Raw genomic sequence first — 15,597 nt, forward strand, 5'->3', positions numbered from 1 at the left:
TAACATGTCGGATGCGATCATACCAGCACTAAAGCACCGGATCCCATCAGAACTCCGAAGTTAAGCGTGCTTGGGCGAGAGTAGTACTAGGATGGGTGACCTCCTGGGAAGTCCTCGTGTTGCATTCCCTTTTTAATTATTTTTGTACGTACGTGAGGAACAGAACGCACGTGCGTGATATATATTAAGCCTGCCATCATATTTTTGACATTTGCGATATGTTTTAGCTCGGAGCTCGTTAGTCACGCGGCTAGGGAGAGTTGGGGCGCGAAAAGCGCGTTGTGAAAGGGGTGTAAAATACGTGTTGCTGCGGTATAGAGGGAGGGGTGGAAATAGTGGTAAACTCGTCTTCGTAGTTGAGCGAGAGAGTAAGTAGTATAGGGCATTATCCATTAGTAGGCGACGGTTGTAATGGTAGTAAGAATGTATAGCCGTCTTTGCAGCGGACGTGGGAGTGGGAAGCATAAGGGATGAAGCCGGGGGTAACATGTCGGATGCGATCATACCAGCACTAAAGCACCGGATCCCATCAGAACTCCGAAGTTAAGCGTGCTTGGGCGAGAGTAGTACTAGGATGGGTGACCTCCTGGGAAGTCCTCGTGTTGCATTCCCTTTTTAATTATTTTTGTACGTACGTGAGGAACAGAACGCACGTGCGTGATATATATTAAGCCTGCCATCATATTTTTGACATTTGCGATATGTTTTAGCTCGGAGCTCGTTAGTCACGCGGCTAGGGAGAGTTGGGGCGCGAAAAGCGCGTTGTGAAAGGGGTGTAAAATACGTGTTGCTGCGGTATAGAGGGAGGGGTGGAAATAGTGGTAAACTCGTCTTCGTAGTTGAGCGAGAGAGTAAGTAGTATAGGGCATTATCCATTAGTAGGCGACGGTTGTAATGGTAGTAAGAATGTATAGCCGTCTTTGCAGCGGACGTGGGAGTGGGAAGCATAAGGGATGAAGCCGGGGGTAACATGTCGGATGCGATCATACCAGCACTAAAGCACCGGATCCCATCAGAACTCCGAAGTTAAGCGTGCTTGGGCGAGAGTAGTACTAGGATGGGTGACCTCCTGGGAAGTCCTCGTGTTGCATTCCCTTTTTAATTATTTTTGTACGTACGTGAGGAACAGAACGCACGTGCGTGATATATATTAAGCCTGCCATCATATTTTTGACATTTGCGATATGTTTTAGCTCGGAGCTCGTTAGTCACGCGGCTAGGGAGAGTTGGGGCGCGAAAAGCGCGTTGTGAAAGGGGTGTAAAATACGTGTTGCTGCGGTATAGAGGGAGGGGTGGAAATAGTGGTAAACTCGTCTTCGTAGTTGAGCGAGAGAGTAAGTAGTATAGGGCATTATCCATTAGTAGGCGACGGTTGTAATGGTAGTAAGAATGTATAGCCGTCTTTGCAGCGGACGTGGGAGTGGGAAGCATAAGGGATGAAGCCGGGGGTAACATGTCGGATGCGATCATACCAGCACTAAAGCACCGGATCCCATCAGAACTCCGAAGTTAAGCGTGCTTGGGCGAGAGTAGTACTAGGATGGGTGACCTCCTGGGAAGTCCTCGTGTTGCATTCCCTTTTTAATTATTTTTGTACGTACGTGAGGAACAGAACGCACGTGCGTGATATATATTAAGCCTGCCATCATATTTTTGACATTTGCGATATGTTTTAGCTCGGAGCTCGTTAGTCACGCGGCTAGGGAGAGTTGGGGCGCGAAAAGCGCGTTGTGAAAGGGGTGTAAAATACGTGTTGCTGCGGTATAGAGGGAGGGGTGGAAATAGTGGTAAACTCGTCTTCGTAGTTGAGCGAGAGAGTAAGTAGTATAGGGCATTATCCATTAGTAGGCGACGGTTGTAATGGTAGTAAGAATGTATAGCCGTCTTTGCAGCGGACGTGGGAGTGGGAAGCATAAGGGATGAAGCCGGGGGTAACATGTCGGATGCGATCATACCAGCACTAAAGCACCGGATCCCATCAGAACTCCGAAGTTAAGCGTGCTTGGGCGAGAGTAGTACTAGGATGGGTGACCTCCTGGGAAGTCCTCGTGTTGCATTCCCTTTTTAATTATTTTTGTACGTACGTGAGGAACAGAACGCACGTGCGTGATATATATTAAGCCTGCCATCATATTTTTGACATTTGCGATATGTTTTAGCTCGGAGCTCGTTAGTCACGCGGCTAGGGAGAGTTGGGGCGCGAAAAGCGCGTTGTGAAAGGGGTGTAAAATACGTGTTGCTGCGGTATAGAGGGAGGGGTGGAAATAGTGGTAAACTCGTCTTCGTAGTTGAGCGAGAGAGTAAGTAGTATAGGGCATTATCCATTAGTAGGCGACGGTTGTAATGGTAGTAAGAATGTATAGCCGTCTTTGCAGCGGACGTGGGAGTGGGAAGCATAAGGGATGAAGCCGGGGGTAACATGTCGGATGCGATCATACCAGCACTAAAGCACCGGATCCCATCAGAACTCCGAAGTTAAGCGTGCTTGGGCGAGAGTAGTACTAGGATGGGTGACCTCCTGGGAAGTCCTCGTGTTGCATTCCCTTTTTAATTATTTTTGTACGTACGTGAGGAACAGAACGCACGTGCGTGATATATATTAAGCCTGCCATCATATTTTTGACATTTGCGATATGTTTTAGCTCGGAGCTCGTTAGTCACGCGGCTAGGGAGAGTTGGGGCGCGAAAAGCGCGTTGTGAAAGGGGTGTAAAATACGTGTTGCTGCGGTATAGAGGGAGGGGTGGAAATAGTGGTAAACTCGTCTTCGTAGTTGAGCGAGAGAGTAAGTAGTATAGGGCATTATCCATTAGTAGGCGACGGTTGTAATGGTAGTAAGAATGTATAGCCGTCTTTGCAGCGGACGTGGGAGTGGGAAGCATAAGGGATGAAGCCGGGGGTAACATGTCGGATGCGATCATACCAGCACTAAAGCACCGGATCCCATCAGAACTCCGAAGTTAAGCGTGCTTGGGCGAGAGTAGTACTAGGATGGGTGACCTCCTGGGAAGTCCTCGTGTTGCATTCCCTTTTTAATTATTTTTGTACGTACGTGAGGAACAGAACGCACGTGCGTGATATATATTAAGCCTGCCATCATATTTTTGACATTTGCGATATGTTTTAGCTCGGAGCTCGTTAGTCACGCGGCTAGGGAGAGTTGGGGCGCGAAAAGCGCGTTGTGAAAGGGGTGTAAAATACGTGTTGCTGCGGTATAGAGGGAGGGGTGGAAATAGTGGTAAACTCGTCTTCGTAGTTGAGCGAGAGAGTAAGTAGTATAGGGCATTATCCATTAGTAGGCGACGGTTGTAATGGTAGTAAGAATGTATAGCCGTCTTTGCAGCGGACGTGGGAGTGGGAAGCATAAGGGATGAAGCCGGGGGTAACATGTCGGATGCGATCATACCAGCACTAAAGCACCGGATCCCATCAGAACTCCGAAGTTAAGCGTGCTTGGGCGAGAGTAGTACTAGGATGGGTGACCTCCTGGGAAGTCCTCGTGTTGCATTCCCTTTTTAATTATTTTTGTACGTACGTGAGGAACAGAACGCACGTGCGTGATATATATTAAGCCTGCCATCATATTTTTGACATTTGCGATATGTTTTAGCTCGGAGCTCGTTAGTCACGCGGCTAGGGAGAGTTGGGGCGCGAAAAGCGCGTTGTGAAAGGGGTGTAAAATACGTGTTGCTGCGGTATAGAGGGAGGGGTGGAAATAGTGGTAAACTCGTCTTCGTAGTTGAGCGAGAGAGTAAGTAGTATAGGGCATTATCCATTAGTAGGCGACGGTTGTAATGGTAGTAAGAATGTATAGCCGTCTTTGCAGCGGACGTGGGAGTGGGAAGCATAAGGGATGAAGCCGGGGGTAACATGTCGGATGCGATCATACCAGCACTAAAGCACCGGATCCCATCAGAACTCCGAAGTTAAGCGTGCTTGGGCGAGAGTAGTACTAGGATGGGTGAAGTCCTCGTGTTGCATTCCCTTTTTAATTATTTTTGTACGTACGTGAGGAACAGAACGCACGTGCGTGATATATATTAAGCCTGCCATCATATTTTTGACATTTGCGATATGTTTTAGCTCGGAGCTCGTTAGTCACGCGGCTAGGGAGAGTTGGGGCGCGAAAAGCGCGTTGTGAAAGGGGTGTAAAATACGTGTTGCTGCGGTATAGAGGGAGGGGTGGAAATAGTGGTAAACTCGTCTTCGTAGTTGAGCGAGAGAGTAAGTAGTATAGGGCATTATCCATTAGTAGGCGACGGTTGTAATGGTAGTAAGAATGTATAGCCGTCTTTGCAGCGGACGTGGGAGTGGGAAGCATAAGGGATGAAGCCGGGGGTAACATGTCGGATGCGATCATACCAGCACTAAAGCACCGGATCCCATCAGAACTCCGAAGTTAAGCGTGCTTGGGCGAGAGTAGTACTAGGATGGGTGACCTCCTGGGAAGTCCTCGTGTTGCATTCCCTTTTTAATTATTTTTGTACGTACGTGAGGAACAGAACGCACGTGCGTGATATATATTAAGCCTGCCATCATATTTTTGACATTTGCGATATGTTTTAGCTCGGAGCTCGTTAGTCACGCGGCTAGGGAGAGTTGGGGCGCGAAAAGCGCGTTGTGAAAGGGGTGTAAAATACGTGTTGCTGCGGTATAGAGGGAGGGGTGGAAATAGTGGTAAACTCGTCTTCGTAGTTGAGCGAGAGAGTAAGTAGTATAGGGCATTATCCATTAGTAGGCGACGGTTGTAATGGTAGTAAGAATGTATAGCCGTCTTTGCAGCGGACGTGGGAGTGGGAAGCATAAGGGATGAAGCCGGGGGTAACATGTCGGATGCGATCATACCAGCACTAAAGCACCGGATCCCATCAGAACTCCGAAGTTAAGCGTGCTTGGGCGAGAGTAGTACTAGGATGGGTGACCTCCTGGGAAGTCCTCGTGTTGCATTCCCTTTTTAATTATTTTTGTACGTACGTGAGGAACAGAACGCACGTGCGTGATATATATTAAGCCTGCCATCATATTTTTGACATTTGCGATATGTTTTAGCTCGGAGCTCGTTAGTCACGCGGCTAGGGAGAGTTGGGGCGCGAAAAGCGCGTTGTGAAAGGGGTGTAAAATACGTGTTGCTGCGGTATAGAGGGAGGGGTGGAAATAGTGGTAAACTCGTCTTCGTAGTTGAGCGAGAGAGTAAGTAGTATAGGGCATTATCCATTAGTAGGCGACGGTTGTAATGGTAGTAAGAATGTATAGCCGTCTTTGCAGCGGACGTGGGAGTGGGAAGCATAAGGGATGAAGCCGGGGGTAACATGTCGGATGCGATCATACCAGCACTAAAGCACCGGATCCCATCAGAACTCCGAAGTTAAGCGTGCTTGGGCGAGAGTAGTACTAGGATGGGTGAAGTCCTCGTGTTGCATTCCCTTTTTAATTATTTTTGTACGTACGTGAGGAACAGAACGCACGTGCGTGATATATATTAAGCCTGCCATCATATTTTTGACATTTGCGATATGTTTTAGCTCGGAGCTCGTTAGTCACGCGGCTAGGGAGAGTTGGGGCGCGAAAAGCGCGTTGTGAAAGGGGTGTAAAATACGTGTTGCTGCGGTATAGAGGGAGGGGTGGAAATAGTGGTAAACTCGTCTTCGTAGTTGAGCGAGAGAGTAAGTAGTATAGGGCATTATCCATTAGTAGGCGACGGTTGTAATGGTAGTAAGAATGTATAGCCGTCTTTGCAGCGGACGTGGGAGTGGGAAGCATAAGGGATGAAGCCGGGGGTAACATGTCGGATGCGATCATACCAGCACTAAAGCACCGGATCCCATCAGAACTCCGAAGTTAAGCGTGCTTGGGCGAGAGTAGTACTAGGATGGGTGACCTCCTGGGAAGTCCTCGTGTTGCATTCCCTTTTTAATTATTTTTGTACGTACGTGAGGAACAGAACGCACGTGCGTGATATATATTAAGCCTGCCATCATATTTTTGACATTTGCGATATGTTTTAGCTCGGAGCTCGTTAGTCACGCGGCTAGGGAGAGTTGGGGCGCGAAAAGCGCGTTGTGAAAGGGGTGTAAAATACGTGTTGCTGCGGTATAGAGGGAGGGGTGGAAATAGTGGTAAACTCGTCTTCGTAGTTGAGCGAGAGAGTAAGTAGTATAGGGCATTATCCATTAGTAGGCGACGGTTGTAATGGTAGTAAGAATGTATAGCCGTCTTTGCAGCGGACGTGGGAGTGGGAAGCATAAGGGATGAAGCCGGGGGTAACATGTCGGATGCGATCATACCAGCACTAAAGCACCGGATCCCATCAGAACTCCGAAGTTAAGCGTGCTTGGGCGAGAGTAGTACTAGGATGGGTGACCTCCTGGGAAGTCCTCGTGTTGCATTCCCTTTTTAATTATTTTTGTACGTACGTGAGGAACAGAACGCACGTGCGTGATATATATTAAGCCTGCCATCATATTTTTGACATTTGCGATATGTTTTAGCTCGGAGCTCGTTAGTCACGCGGCTAGGGAGAGTTGGGGCGCGAAAAGCGCGTTGTGAAAGGGGTGTAAAATACGTGTTGCTGCGGTATAGAGGGAGGGGTGGAAATAGTGGTAAACTCGTCTTCGTAGTTGAGCGAGAGAGTAAGTAGTATAGGGCATTATCCATTAGTAGGCGACGGTTGTAATGGTAGTAAGAATGTATAGCCGTCTTTGCAGCGGACGTGGGAGTGGGAAGCATAAGGGATGAAGCCGGGGGTAACATGTCGGATGCGATCATACCAGCACTAAAGCACCGGATCCCATCAGAACTCCGAAGTTAAGCGTGCTTGGGCGAGAGTAGTACTAGGATGGGTGACCTCCTGGGAAGTCCTCGTGTTGCATTCCCTTTTTAATTATTTTTGTACGTACGTGAGGAACAGAACGCACGTGCGTGATATATATTAAGCCTGCCATCATATTTTTGACATTTGCGATATGTTTTAGCTCGGAGCTCGTTAGTCACGCGGCTAGGGAGAGTTGGGGCGCGAAAAGCGCGTTGTGAAAGGGGTGTAAAATACGTGTTGCTGCGGTATAGAGGGAGGGGTGGAAATAGTGGTAAACTCGTCTTCGTAGTTGAGCGAGAGAGTAAGTAGTATAGGGCATTATCCATTAGTAGGCGACGGTTGTAATGGTAGTAAGAATGTATAGCCGTCTTTGCAGCGGACGTGGGAGTGGGAAGCATAAGGGATGAAGCCGGGGGTAACATGTCGGATGCGATCATACCAGCACTAAAGCACCGGATCCCATCAGAACTCCGAAGTTAAGCGTGCTTGGGCGAGAGTAGTACTAGGATGGGTGACCTCCTGGGAAGTCCTCGTGTTGCATTCCCTTTTTAATTATTTTTGTACGTACGTGAGGAACAGAACGCACGTGCGTGATATATATTAAGCCTGCCATCATATTTTTGACATTTGCGATATGTTTTAGCTCGGAGCTCGTTAGTCACGCGGCTAGGGAGAGTTGGGGCGCGAAAAGCGCGTTGTGAAAGGGGTGTAAAATACGTGTTGCTGCGGTATAGAGGGAGGGGTGGAAATAGTGGTAAACTCGTCTTCGTAGTTGAGCGAGAGAGTAAGTAGTATAGGGCATTATCCATTAGTAGGCGACGGTTGTAATGGTAGTAAGAATGTATAGCCGTCTTTGCAGCGGACGTGGGAGTGGGAAGCATAAGGGATGAAGCCGGGGGTAACATGTCGGATGCGATCATACCAGCACTAAAGCACCGGATCCCATCAGAACTCCGAAGTTAAGCGTGCTTGGGCGAGAGTAGTACTAGGATGGGTGACCTCCTGGGAAGTCCTCGTGTTGCATTCCCTTTTTAATTATTTTTGTACGTACGTGAGGAACAGAACGCACGTGCGTGATATATATTAAGCCTGCCATCATATTTTTGACATTTGCGATATGTTTTAGCTCGGAGCTCGTTAGTCACGCGGCTAGGGAGAGTTGGGGCGCGAAAAGCGCGTTGTGAAAGGGGTGTAAAATACGTGTTGCTGCGGTATAGAGGGAGGGGTGGAAATAGTGGTAAACTCGTCTTCGTAGTTGAGCGAGAGAGTAAGTAGTATAGGGCATTATCCATTAGTAGGCGACGGTTGTAATGGTAGTAAGAATGTATAGCCGTCTTTGCAGCGGACGTGGGAGTGGGAAGCATAAGGGATGAAGCTGGGGGTAACATGTCGGATGCGATCATACCAGCACTAAAGCACCGGATCCCATCAGAACTCCGAAGTTAAGCGTGCTTGGGCGAGAGTAGTACTAGGATGGGTGACCTCCTGGGAAGTCCTCGTGTTGCATTCCCTTTTTAATTATTTTTGTACGTACGTGAGGAACAGAACGCACGTGCGTGATATATATTAAGCCTGCCATCATATTTTTGACATTTGCGATATGTTTTAGCTCGGAGCTCGTTAGTCACGCGGCTAGGGAGAGTTGGGGCGCGAAAAGCGCGTTGTGAAAGGGGTGTAAAATACGTGTTGCTGCGGTATAGAGGGAGGGGTGGAAATAGTGGTAAACTCGTCTTCGTAGTTGAGCGAGAGAGTAAGTAGTATAGGGCATTATCCATTAGTAGGCGACGGTTGTAATGGTAGTAAGAATGTATAGCCGTCTTTGCAGCGGACGTGGGAGTGGGAAGCATAAGGGATGAAGCCGGGGGTAACATGTCGGATGCGATCATACCAGCACTAAAGCACCGGATCCCATCAGAACTCCGAAGTTAAGCGTGCTTGGGCGAGAGTAGTACTAGGATGGGTGACCTCCTGGGAAGTCCTCGTGTTGCATTCCCTTTTTAATTATTTTTGTACGTACGTGAGGAACAGAACGCACGTGCGTGATATATATTAAGCCTGCCATCATATTTTTGACATTTGCGATATGTTTTAGCTCGGAGCTCGTTAGTCACGCGGCTAGGGGGAGTTGGGGCGCGAAAAGCGCGTTGTGAAAGGGGTGTAAAATACGTGTTGCTGCGGTATAGAGGGAGGGGTGGAAATAGTGGTAAACTCGTCTTCGTAGTTGAGCGAGAGAGTAAGTAGTATAGGGCATTATCCATTAGTAGGCGACGGTTGTAATGGTAGTAAGAATGTATAGCCGTCTTTGCAGCGGACGTGGGAGTGGGAAGCATAAGGGATGAAGCCGGGGGTAACATGTCGGATGCGATCATACCAGCACTAAAGCACCGGATCCCATCAGAACTCCGAAGTTAAGCGTGCTTGGGCGAGAGTAGTACTAGGATGGGTGACCTCCTGGGAAGTCCTCGTGTTGCATTCCCTTTTTAATTATTTTTGTACGTACGTGAGGAACAGAACGCACGTGCGTGATATATATTAAGCCTGCCATCATATTTTTGACATTTGCGATATGTTTTAGCTCGGAGCTCGTTAGTCACGCGGCTAGGGGGAGTTGGGGCGCGAAAAGCGCGTTGTGAAAGGGGTGTAAAATACGTGTTGCTGCGGTATAGAGGGAGGGGTGGAAATAGTGGTAAACTCGTCTTCGTAGTTGAGCGAGAGAGTAAGTAGTATAGGGCATTATCCATTAGTAGGCGACGGTTGTAATGGTAGTAAGAATGTATAGCCGTCTTTGCAGCGGACGTGGGAGTGGGAAGCATAAGGGATGAAGCCGGGGGTAACATGTCGGATGCGATCATACCAGCACTAAAGCACCGGATCCCATCAGAACTCCGAAGTTAAGCGTGCTTGGGCGAGAGTAGTACTAGGATGGGTGACCTCCTGGGAAGTCCTCGTGTTGCATTCCCTTTTTAATTATTTTTGTACGTACGTGAGGAACAGAACGCACGTGCGTGATATATATTAAGCCTGCCATCATATTTTTGACATTTGCGATATGTTTTAGCTCGGAGCTCGTTAGTCACGCGGCTAGGGGGAGTTGGGGCGCGAAAAGCGCGTTGTGAAAGGGGTGTAAAATACGTGTTGCTGCGGTATAGAGGGAGGGGTGGAAATAGTGGTAAACTCGTCTTCGTAGTTGAGCGAGAGAGTAAGTAGTATAGGGCATTATCCATTAGTAGGCGACGGTTGTAATGGTAGTAAGAATGTATAGCCGTCTTTGCAGCGGACGTGGGAGTGGGAAGCATAAGGGATGAAGCCGGGGGTAACATGTCGGATGCGATCATACCAGCACTAAAGCACCGGATCCCATCAGAACTCCGAAGTTAAGCGTGCTTGGGCGAGAGTAGTACTAGGATGGGTGACCTCCTGGGAAGTCCTCGTGTTGCATTCCCTTTTTAATTATTTTTGTACGTACGTGAGGAACAGAACGCACGTGCGTGATATATATTAAGCCTGCCATCATATTTTTGACATTTGCGATATGTTTTAGCTCGGAGCTCGTTAGTCACGCGGCTAGGGGGAGTTGGGGCGCGAAAAGCGCGTTGTGAAAGGGGTGTAAAATACGTGTTGCTGCGGTATAGAGGGAGGGGTGGAAATAGTGGTAAACTCGTCTTCGTAGTTGAGCGAGAGAGTAAGTAGTATAGGGCATTATCCATTAGTAGGCGACGGTTGTAATGGTAGTAAGAATGTATAGCCGTCTTTGCAGCGGACGTGGGAGTGGGAAGCATAAGGGATGAAGCCGGGGGTAACATGTCGGATGCGATCATACCAGCACTAAAGCACCGGATCCCATCAGAACTCCGAAGTTAAGCGTGCTTGGGCGAGAGTAGTACTAGGATGGGTGACCTCCTGGGAAGTCCTCGTGTTGCATTCCCTTTTTAATTATTTTTGTACGTACGTGAGGAACAGAACGCACGTGCGTGATATATATTAAGCCTGCCATCATATTTTTGACATTTGCGATATGTTTTAGCTCGGAGCTCGTTAGTCACGCGGCTAGGGGGAGTTGGGGCGCGAAAAGCGCGTTGTGAAAGGGGTGTAAAATACGTGTTGCTGCGGTATAGAGGGAGGGGTGGAAATAGTGGTAAACTCGTCTTCGTAGTTGAGCGAGAGAGTAAGTAGTATAGGGCATTATCCATTAGTAGGCGACGGTTGTAATGGTAGTAAGAATGTATAGCCGTCTTTGCAGCGGACGTGGGAGTGGGAAGCATAAGGGATGAAGCCGGGGGTAACATGTCGGATGCGATCATACCAGCACTAAAGCACCGGATCCCATCAGAACTCCGAAGTTAAGCGTGCTTGGGCGAGAGTAGTACTAGGATGGGTGACCTCCTGGGAAGTCCTCGTGTTGCATTCCCTTTTTAATTATTTTTGTACGTACGTGAGGAACAGAACGCACGTGCGTGATATATATTAAGCCTGCCATCATATTTTTGACATTTGCGATATGTTTTAGCTCGGAGCTCGTTAGTCACGCGGCTAGGGGGAGTTGGGGCGCGAAAAGCGCGTTGTGAAAGGGGTGTAAAATACGTGTTGCTGCGGTATAGAGGGAGGGGTGGAAATAGTGGTAAACTCGTCTTCGTAGTTGAGCGAGAGAGTAAGTAGTATAGGGCATTATCCATTAGTAGGCGACGGTTGTAATGGTAGTAAGAATGTATAGCCGTCTTTGCAGCGGACGTGGGAGTGGGAAGCATAAGGGATGAAGCCGGGGGTAACATGTCGGATGCGATCATACCAGCACTAAAGCACCGGATCCCATCAGAACTCCGAAGTTAAGCGTGCTTGGGCGAGAGTAGTACTAGGATGGGTGACCTCCTGGGAAGTCCTCGTGTTGCATTCCCTTTTTAATTATTTTTGTACGTACGTGAGGAACAGAACGCACGTGCGTGATATATATTAAGCCTGCCATCATATTTTTGACATTTGCGATATGTTTTAGCTCGGAGCTCGTTAGTCACGCGGCTAGGGAGAGTTGGGGCGCGAAAAGCGCGTTGTGAAAGGGGTGTAAAATACGTGTTGCTGCGGTATAGAGGGAGGGGTGGAAATAGTGGTAAACTCGTCTTCGTAGTTGAGCGAGAGAGTAAGTAGTATAGGGCATTATCCATTAGTAGGCGACGGTTGTAATGGTAGTAAGAATGTATAGCCGTCTTTGCAGCGGACGTGGGAGTGGGAAGCATAAGGGATGAAGCCGGGGGTAACATGTCGGATGCGATCATACCAGCACTAAAGCACCGGATCCCATCAGAACTCCGAAGTTAAGCGTGCTTGGGCGAGAGTAGTACTAGGATGGGTGACCTCCTGGGAAGTCCTCGTGTTGCATTCCCTTTTTAATTATTTTTGTACGTACGTGAGGAACAGAACGCACGTGCGTGATATATATTAAGCCTGCCATCATATTTTTGACATTTGCGATATGTTTTAGCTCGGAGCTCGTTAGTCACGCGGCTAGGGAGAGTTGGGGCGCGAAAAGCGCGTTGTGAAAGGGGTGTAAAATACGTGTTGCTGCGGTATAGAGGGAGGGGTGGAAATAGTGGTAAACTCGTCTTCGTAGTTGAGCGAGAGAGTAAGTAGTATAGGGCATTATCCATTAGTAGGCGACGGTTGTAATGGTAGTAAGAATGTATAGCCGTCTTTGCAGCGGACGTGGGAGTGGGAAGCATAAGGGATGAAGCCGGGGGTAACATGTCGGATGCGATCATACCAGCACTAAAGCACCGGATCCCATCAGAACTCCGAAGTTAAGCGTGCTTGGGCGAGAGTAGTACTAGGATGGGTGACCTCCTGGGAAGTCCTCGTGTTGCATTCCCTTTTTAATTATTTTTGTACGTACGTGAGGAACAGAACGCACGTGCGTGATATATATTAAGCCTGCCATCATATTTTTGACATTTGCGATATGTTTTAGCTCGGAGCTCGTTAGTCACGCGGCTAGGGAGAGTTGGGGCGCGAAAAGCGCGTTGTGAAAGGGGTGTAAAATACGTGTTGCTGCGGTATAGAGGGAGGGGTGGAAATAGTGGTAAACTCGTCTTCGTAGTTGAGCGAGAGAGTAAGTAGTATAGGGCATTATCCATTAGTAGGCGACGGTTGTAATGGTAGTAAGAATGTATAGCCGTCTTTGCAGCGGACGTGGGAGTGGGAAGCATAAGGGATGAAGCCGGGGGTAACATGTCGGATGCGATCATACCAGCACTAAAGCACCGGATCCCATCAGAACTCCGAAGTTAAGCGTGCTTGGGCGAGAGTAGTACTAGGATGGGTGACCTCCTGGGAAGTCCTCGTGTTGCATTCCCTTTTTAATTATTTTTGTACGTACGTGAGGAACAGAACGCACGTGCGTGATATATATTAAGCCTGCCATCATATTTTTGACATTTGCGATATGTTTTAGCTCGGAGCTCGTTAGTCACGCGGCTAGGGAGAGTTGGGGCGCGAAAAGCGCGTTGTGAAAGGGGTGTAAAATACGTGTTGCTGCGGTATAGAGGGAGGGGTGGAAATAGTGGTAAACTCGTCTTCGTAGTTGAGCGAGAGAGTAAGTAGTATAGGGCATTATCCATTAGTAGGCGACGGTTGTAATGGTAGTAAGAATGTATAGCCGTCTTTGCAGCGGACGTGGGAGTGGGAAGCATAAGGGATGAAGCCGGGGGTAACATGTCGGATGCGATCATACCAGCACTAAAGCACCGGATCCCATCAGAACTCCGAAGTTAAGCGTGCTTGGGCGAGAGTAGTACTAGGATGGGTGACCTCCTGGGAAGTCCTCGTGTTGCATTCCCTTTTTAATTATTTTTGTACGTACGTGAGGAACAGAACGCACGTGCGTGATATATATTAAGCCTGCCATCATATTTTTGACATTTGCGATATGTTTTAGCTCGGAGCTCGTTAGTCACGCGGCTAGGGAGAGTTGGGGCGCGAAAAGCGCGTTGTGAAAGGGGTGTAAAATACGTGTTGCTGCGGTATAGAGGGAGGGGTGGAAATAGTGGTAAACTCGTCTTCGTAGTTGAGCGAGAGAGTAAGTAGTATAGGGCATTATCCATTAGTAGGCGACGGTTGTAATGGTAGTAAGAATGTATAGCCGTCTTTGCAGCGGACGTGGGAGTGGGAAGCATAAGGGATGAAGCCGGGGGTAACATGTCGGATGCGATCATACCAGCACTAAAGCACCGGATCCCATCAGAACTCCGAAGTTAAGCGTGCTTGGGCGAGAGTAGTACTAGGATGGGTGACCTCCTGGGAAGTCCTCGTGTTGCATTCCCTTTTTAATTATTTTTGTACGTACGTGAGGAACAGAACGCACGTGCGTGATATATATTAAGCCTGCCATCATATTTTTGACATTTGCGATATGTTTTAGCTCGGAGCTCGTTAGTCACGCGGCTAGGGAGAGTTGGGGCGCGAAAAGCGCGTTGTGAAAGGGGTGTATTATTTTTGTACGTACGTGAGGAACAGAACGCACGTGCGTGATATATATTAAGCCTGCCATCATATTTTTGACATTTGCGATATGTTTTAGCTCGGAGCTCGTTAGTCACGCGGCTAGGGAGAGTTGGGGCGCGAAAAGCGCGTTGTGAAAGGGGTGTAAAATACGTGTTGCTGCGGTATAGAGGGAGGGGTGGAAATAGTGGTAAACTCGTCTTCGTAGTTGAGCGAGAGAGTAAGTAGTATAGGGCATTATCCATTAGTAGGCGACGGTTGTAATGGTAGTAAGAATGTATAGCCGTCTTTGCAGCGGACGTGGGAGTGGGAAGCATAAGGGATGAAGCCGGGGGTAACATGTCGGATGCGATCATACCAGCACTAAAGCACCGGATCCCATCAGAACTCCGAAGTTAAGCGTGCTTGGGCGAGAGTAGTACTAGGATGGGTGACCTCCTGGGAAGTCCTCGTGTTGCATTCCCTTTTTAATTATTTTTGTACGTACGTGAGGAACAGAACGCACGTGCGTGATATATATTAAGCCTGCCATCATATTTTTGACATTTGCGATATGTTTTAGCTCGGAGCTCGTTAGTCACGCGGCTAGGGGGAGTTGGGGCGCGAAAAGCGCGTTGTGAAAGGGGTGTAAAATACGTGTTGCTGCGGTATAGAGGGAGGGGTGGAAATAGTGGTAAACTCGTCTTCGTAGTTGAGCGAGAGAGTAAGTAGTATAGGGCATTATCCATTAGTAGGCGACGGTTGTAATGGTAGTAAGAATGTATAGCCGTCTTTGCAGCGGACGTGGGAGTGGGAAGCATAAGGGATGAAGCCGGGGGTAACATGTCGGATGCGATCATACCAGCACTAAAGCACCGGATCCCATCAGAACTCCGAAGTTAAGCGTGCTTGGGCGAGAGTAGTACTAGGATGGGTGACCTCCTGGGAAGTCCTCGTGTTGCATTCCCTTTTTAATTATTTTTGTACGTACGTGAGGAACAGAACGCACGTGCGTGATATATATTAAGCCTGCCATCATATTTTTGACATTTGCGATATGTTTTAGCTCGGAGCTCGTTAGTCACGCGGCTAGGGGGAGTTGGGGCGCGAAAAGCGCGTTGTGAAAGGGGTGTAAAATACGTGTTGCTGCGGTATAGAGGGAGGGGTGGAAATAGTGGTAAACTCGTCTTCGTAGTTGAGCGAGAGAGTAAGTAGTATAGGGCATTATCCATTAGTAGGCGACGGTTGTAATGGTAGTAAGAATGTATAGCCGTCTTTGCAGCGGACGTGGGAGTGGGAAGCATAAGGGATGAAGCCGGGGGTA

The 15,597-nt window shown here is 48.4% G+C and overlaps 30 non-coding genes and 2 pseudogenes across 30 annotated transcripts; all 32 read left to right on the top strand.

The window, feature by feature from the left end:
- Positions 1-9: 9 nt before the first annotated feature.
- On the top strand, positions 10-128 carry LOC147956033 (5S ribosomal RNA). The gene has a single exon (XR_015612828.1). It is a non-coding gene; the product is annotated as a 5S ribosomal RNA (ribosomal RNA).
- A 364-nt stretch (positions 129-492) lies between these two features.
- Positions 493-611, top strand: LOC147956034 (5S ribosomal RNA). The gene has a single exon (XR_015612829.1). It is a non-coding gene; the product is annotated as a 5S ribosomal RNA (ribosomal RNA).
- Positions 612-975: 364 nt separating this feature from the next.
- LOC147956035 (5S ribosomal RNA) lies at positions 976-1,094 on the top strand. Its single transcript, XR_015612830.1, has one exon. It is a non-coding gene; the product is annotated as a 5S ribosomal RNA (ribosomal RNA).
- A 364-nt stretch (positions 1,095-1,458) lies between these two features.
- Positions 1,459-1,577, top strand: LOC147956036 (5S ribosomal RNA). Its single transcript, XR_015612832.1, has one exon. It is a non-coding gene; the product is annotated as a 5S ribosomal RNA (ribosomal RNA).
- Positions 1,578-1,941: 364 nt separating this feature from the next.
- LOC147956037 (5S ribosomal RNA) lies at positions 1,942-2,060 on the top strand. Its single transcript, XR_015612833.1, has one exon. It is a non-coding gene; the product is annotated as a 5S ribosomal RNA (ribosomal RNA).
- A 364-nt stretch (positions 2,061-2,424) lies between these two features.
- LOC147956038 (5S ribosomal RNA) lies at positions 2,425-2,543 on the top strand. The gene has a single exon (XR_015612834.1). It is a non-coding gene; the product is annotated as a 5S ribosomal RNA (ribosomal RNA).
- A 364-nt stretch (positions 2,544-2,907) lies between these two features.
- Positions 2,908-3,026, top strand: LOC147956039 (5S ribosomal RNA). The gene has a single exon (XR_015612835.1). It is a non-coding gene; the product is annotated as a 5S ribosomal RNA (ribosomal RNA).
- Positions 3,027-3,390: 364 nt separating this feature from the next.
- Positions 3,391-3,509, top strand: LOC147956040 (5S ribosomal RNA). Its single transcript, XR_015612836.1, has one exon. It is a non-coding gene; the product is annotated as a 5S ribosomal RNA (ribosomal RNA).
- Positions 3,510-3,873: 364 nt separating this feature from the next.
- On the top strand, positions 3,874-3,982 carry LOC147956041 (5S ribosomal RNA; annotated as a pseudogene).
- A 364-nt stretch (positions 3,983-4,346) lies between these two features.
- On the top strand, positions 4,347-4,465 carry LOC147956042 (5S ribosomal RNA). The gene has a single exon (XR_015612837.1). It is a non-coding gene; the product is annotated as a 5S ribosomal RNA (ribosomal RNA).
- A 364-nt stretch (positions 4,466-4,829) lies between these two features.
- Positions 4,830-4,948, top strand: LOC147956043 (5S ribosomal RNA). The gene has a single exon (XR_015612838.1). It is a non-coding gene; the product is annotated as a 5S ribosomal RNA (ribosomal RNA).
- A 364-nt stretch (positions 4,949-5,312) lies between these two features.
- LOC147956044 (5S ribosomal RNA) lies at positions 5,313-5,421 on the top strand (annotated as a pseudogene).
- Positions 5,422-5,785: 364 nt separating this feature from the next.
- On the top strand, positions 5,786-5,904 carry LOC147956045 (5S ribosomal RNA). The gene has a single exon (XR_015612839.1). It is a non-coding gene; the product is annotated as a 5S ribosomal RNA (ribosomal RNA).
- A 364-nt stretch (positions 5,905-6,268) lies between these two features.
- Positions 6,269-6,387, top strand: LOC147956046 (5S ribosomal RNA). The gene has a single exon (XR_015612840.1). It is a non-coding gene; the product is annotated as a 5S ribosomal RNA (ribosomal RNA).
- A 364-nt stretch (positions 6,388-6,751) lies between these two features.
- Positions 6,752-6,870, top strand: LOC147956047 (5S ribosomal RNA). The gene has a single exon (XR_015612841.1). It is a non-coding gene; the product is annotated as a 5S ribosomal RNA (ribosomal RNA).
- A 364-nt stretch (positions 6,871-7,234) lies between these two features.
- Positions 7,235-7,353, top strand: LOC147956048 (5S ribosomal RNA). The gene has a single exon (XR_015612843.1). It is a non-coding gene; the product is annotated as a 5S ribosomal RNA (ribosomal RNA).
- Positions 7,354-7,717: 364 nt separating this feature from the next.
- Positions 7,718-7,836, top strand: LOC147956049 (5S ribosomal RNA). The gene has a single exon (XR_015612844.1). It is a non-coding gene; the product is annotated as a 5S ribosomal RNA (ribosomal RNA).
- Positions 7,837-8,200: 364 nt separating this feature from the next.
- Positions 8,201-8,319, top strand: LOC147956050 (5S ribosomal RNA). The gene has a single exon (XR_015612845.1). It is a non-coding gene; the product is annotated as a 5S ribosomal RNA (ribosomal RNA).
- A 364-nt stretch (positions 8,320-8,683) lies between these two features.
- LOC147956051 (5S ribosomal RNA) lies at positions 8,684-8,802 on the top strand. The gene has a single exon (XR_015612846.1). It is a non-coding gene; the product is annotated as a 5S ribosomal RNA (ribosomal RNA).
- Positions 8,803-9,166: 364 nt separating this feature from the next.
- Positions 9,167-9,285, top strand: LOC147956052 (5S ribosomal RNA). Its single transcript, XR_015612847.1, has one exon. It is a non-coding gene; the product is annotated as a 5S ribosomal RNA (ribosomal RNA).
- A 364-nt stretch (positions 9,286-9,649) lies between these two features.
- Positions 9,650-9,768, top strand: LOC147956053 (5S ribosomal RNA). Its single transcript, XR_015612848.1, has one exon. It is a non-coding gene; the product is annotated as a 5S ribosomal RNA (ribosomal RNA).
- A 364-nt stretch (positions 9,769-10,132) lies between these two features.
- Positions 10,133-10,251, top strand: LOC147956054 (5S ribosomal RNA). The gene has a single exon (XR_015612849.1). It is a non-coding gene; the product is annotated as a 5S ribosomal RNA (ribosomal RNA).
- Positions 10,252-10,615: 364 nt separating this feature from the next.
- On the top strand, positions 10,616-10,734 carry LOC147956055 (5S ribosomal RNA). Its single transcript, XR_015612850.1, has one exon. It is a non-coding gene; the product is annotated as a 5S ribosomal RNA (ribosomal RNA).
- Positions 10,735-11,098: 364 nt separating this feature from the next.
- LOC147956056 (5S ribosomal RNA) lies at positions 11,099-11,217 on the top strand. Its single transcript, XR_015612851.1, has one exon. It is a non-coding gene; the product is annotated as a 5S ribosomal RNA (ribosomal RNA).
- A 364-nt stretch (positions 11,218-11,581) lies between these two features.
- LOC147956057 (5S ribosomal RNA) lies at positions 11,582-11,700 on the top strand. The gene has a single exon (XR_015612852.1). It is a non-coding gene; the product is annotated as a 5S ribosomal RNA (ribosomal RNA).
- Positions 11,701-12,064: 364 nt separating this feature from the next.
- LOC147956058 (5S ribosomal RNA) lies at positions 12,065-12,183 on the top strand. Its single transcript, XR_015612854.1, has one exon. It is a non-coding gene; the product is annotated as a 5S ribosomal RNA (ribosomal RNA).
- Positions 12,184-12,547: 364 nt separating this feature from the next.
- LOC147956059 (5S ribosomal RNA) lies at positions 12,548-12,666 on the top strand. The gene has a single exon (XR_015612855.1). It is a non-coding gene; the product is annotated as a 5S ribosomal RNA (ribosomal RNA).
- Positions 12,667-13,030: 364 nt separating this feature from the next.
- Positions 13,031-13,149, top strand: LOC147956060 (5S ribosomal RNA). The gene has a single exon (XR_015612856.1). It is a non-coding gene; the product is annotated as a 5S ribosomal RNA (ribosomal RNA).
- A 364-nt stretch (positions 13,150-13,513) lies between these two features.
- Positions 13,514-13,632, top strand: LOC147956061 (5S ribosomal RNA). The gene has a single exon (XR_015612857.1). It is a non-coding gene; the product is annotated as a 5S ribosomal RNA (ribosomal RNA).
- A 364-nt stretch (positions 13,633-13,996) lies between these two features.
- On the top strand, positions 13,997-14,115 carry LOC147956062 (5S ribosomal RNA). Its single transcript, XR_015612858.1, has one exon. It is a non-coding gene; the product is annotated as a 5S ribosomal RNA (ribosomal RNA).
- A 523-nt stretch (positions 14,116-14,638) lies between these two features.
- Positions 14,639-14,757, top strand: LOC147956063 (5S ribosomal RNA). The gene has a single exon (XR_015612859.1). It is a non-coding gene; the product is annotated as a 5S ribosomal RNA (ribosomal RNA).
- A 364-nt stretch (positions 14,758-15,121) lies between these two features.
- LOC147956064 (5S ribosomal RNA) lies at positions 15,122-15,240 on the top strand. Its single transcript, XR_015612860.1, has one exon. It is a non-coding gene; the product is annotated as a 5S ribosomal RNA (ribosomal RNA).
- Positions 15,241-15,597: the final 357 nt, after the last annotated feature.

This window comes from Triticum urartu, unplaced genomic scaffold (genome assembly GCF_056163025.1).
Source record: "Triticum urartu cultivar PI428250 unplaced genomic scaffold, HENAU_Tu73 scaffold1, whole genome shotgun sequence".
Taxonomy (NCBI): domain Eukaryota; kingdom Viridiplantae; phylum Streptophyta; class Magnoliopsida; order Poales; family Poaceae; genus Triticum; species Triticum urartu.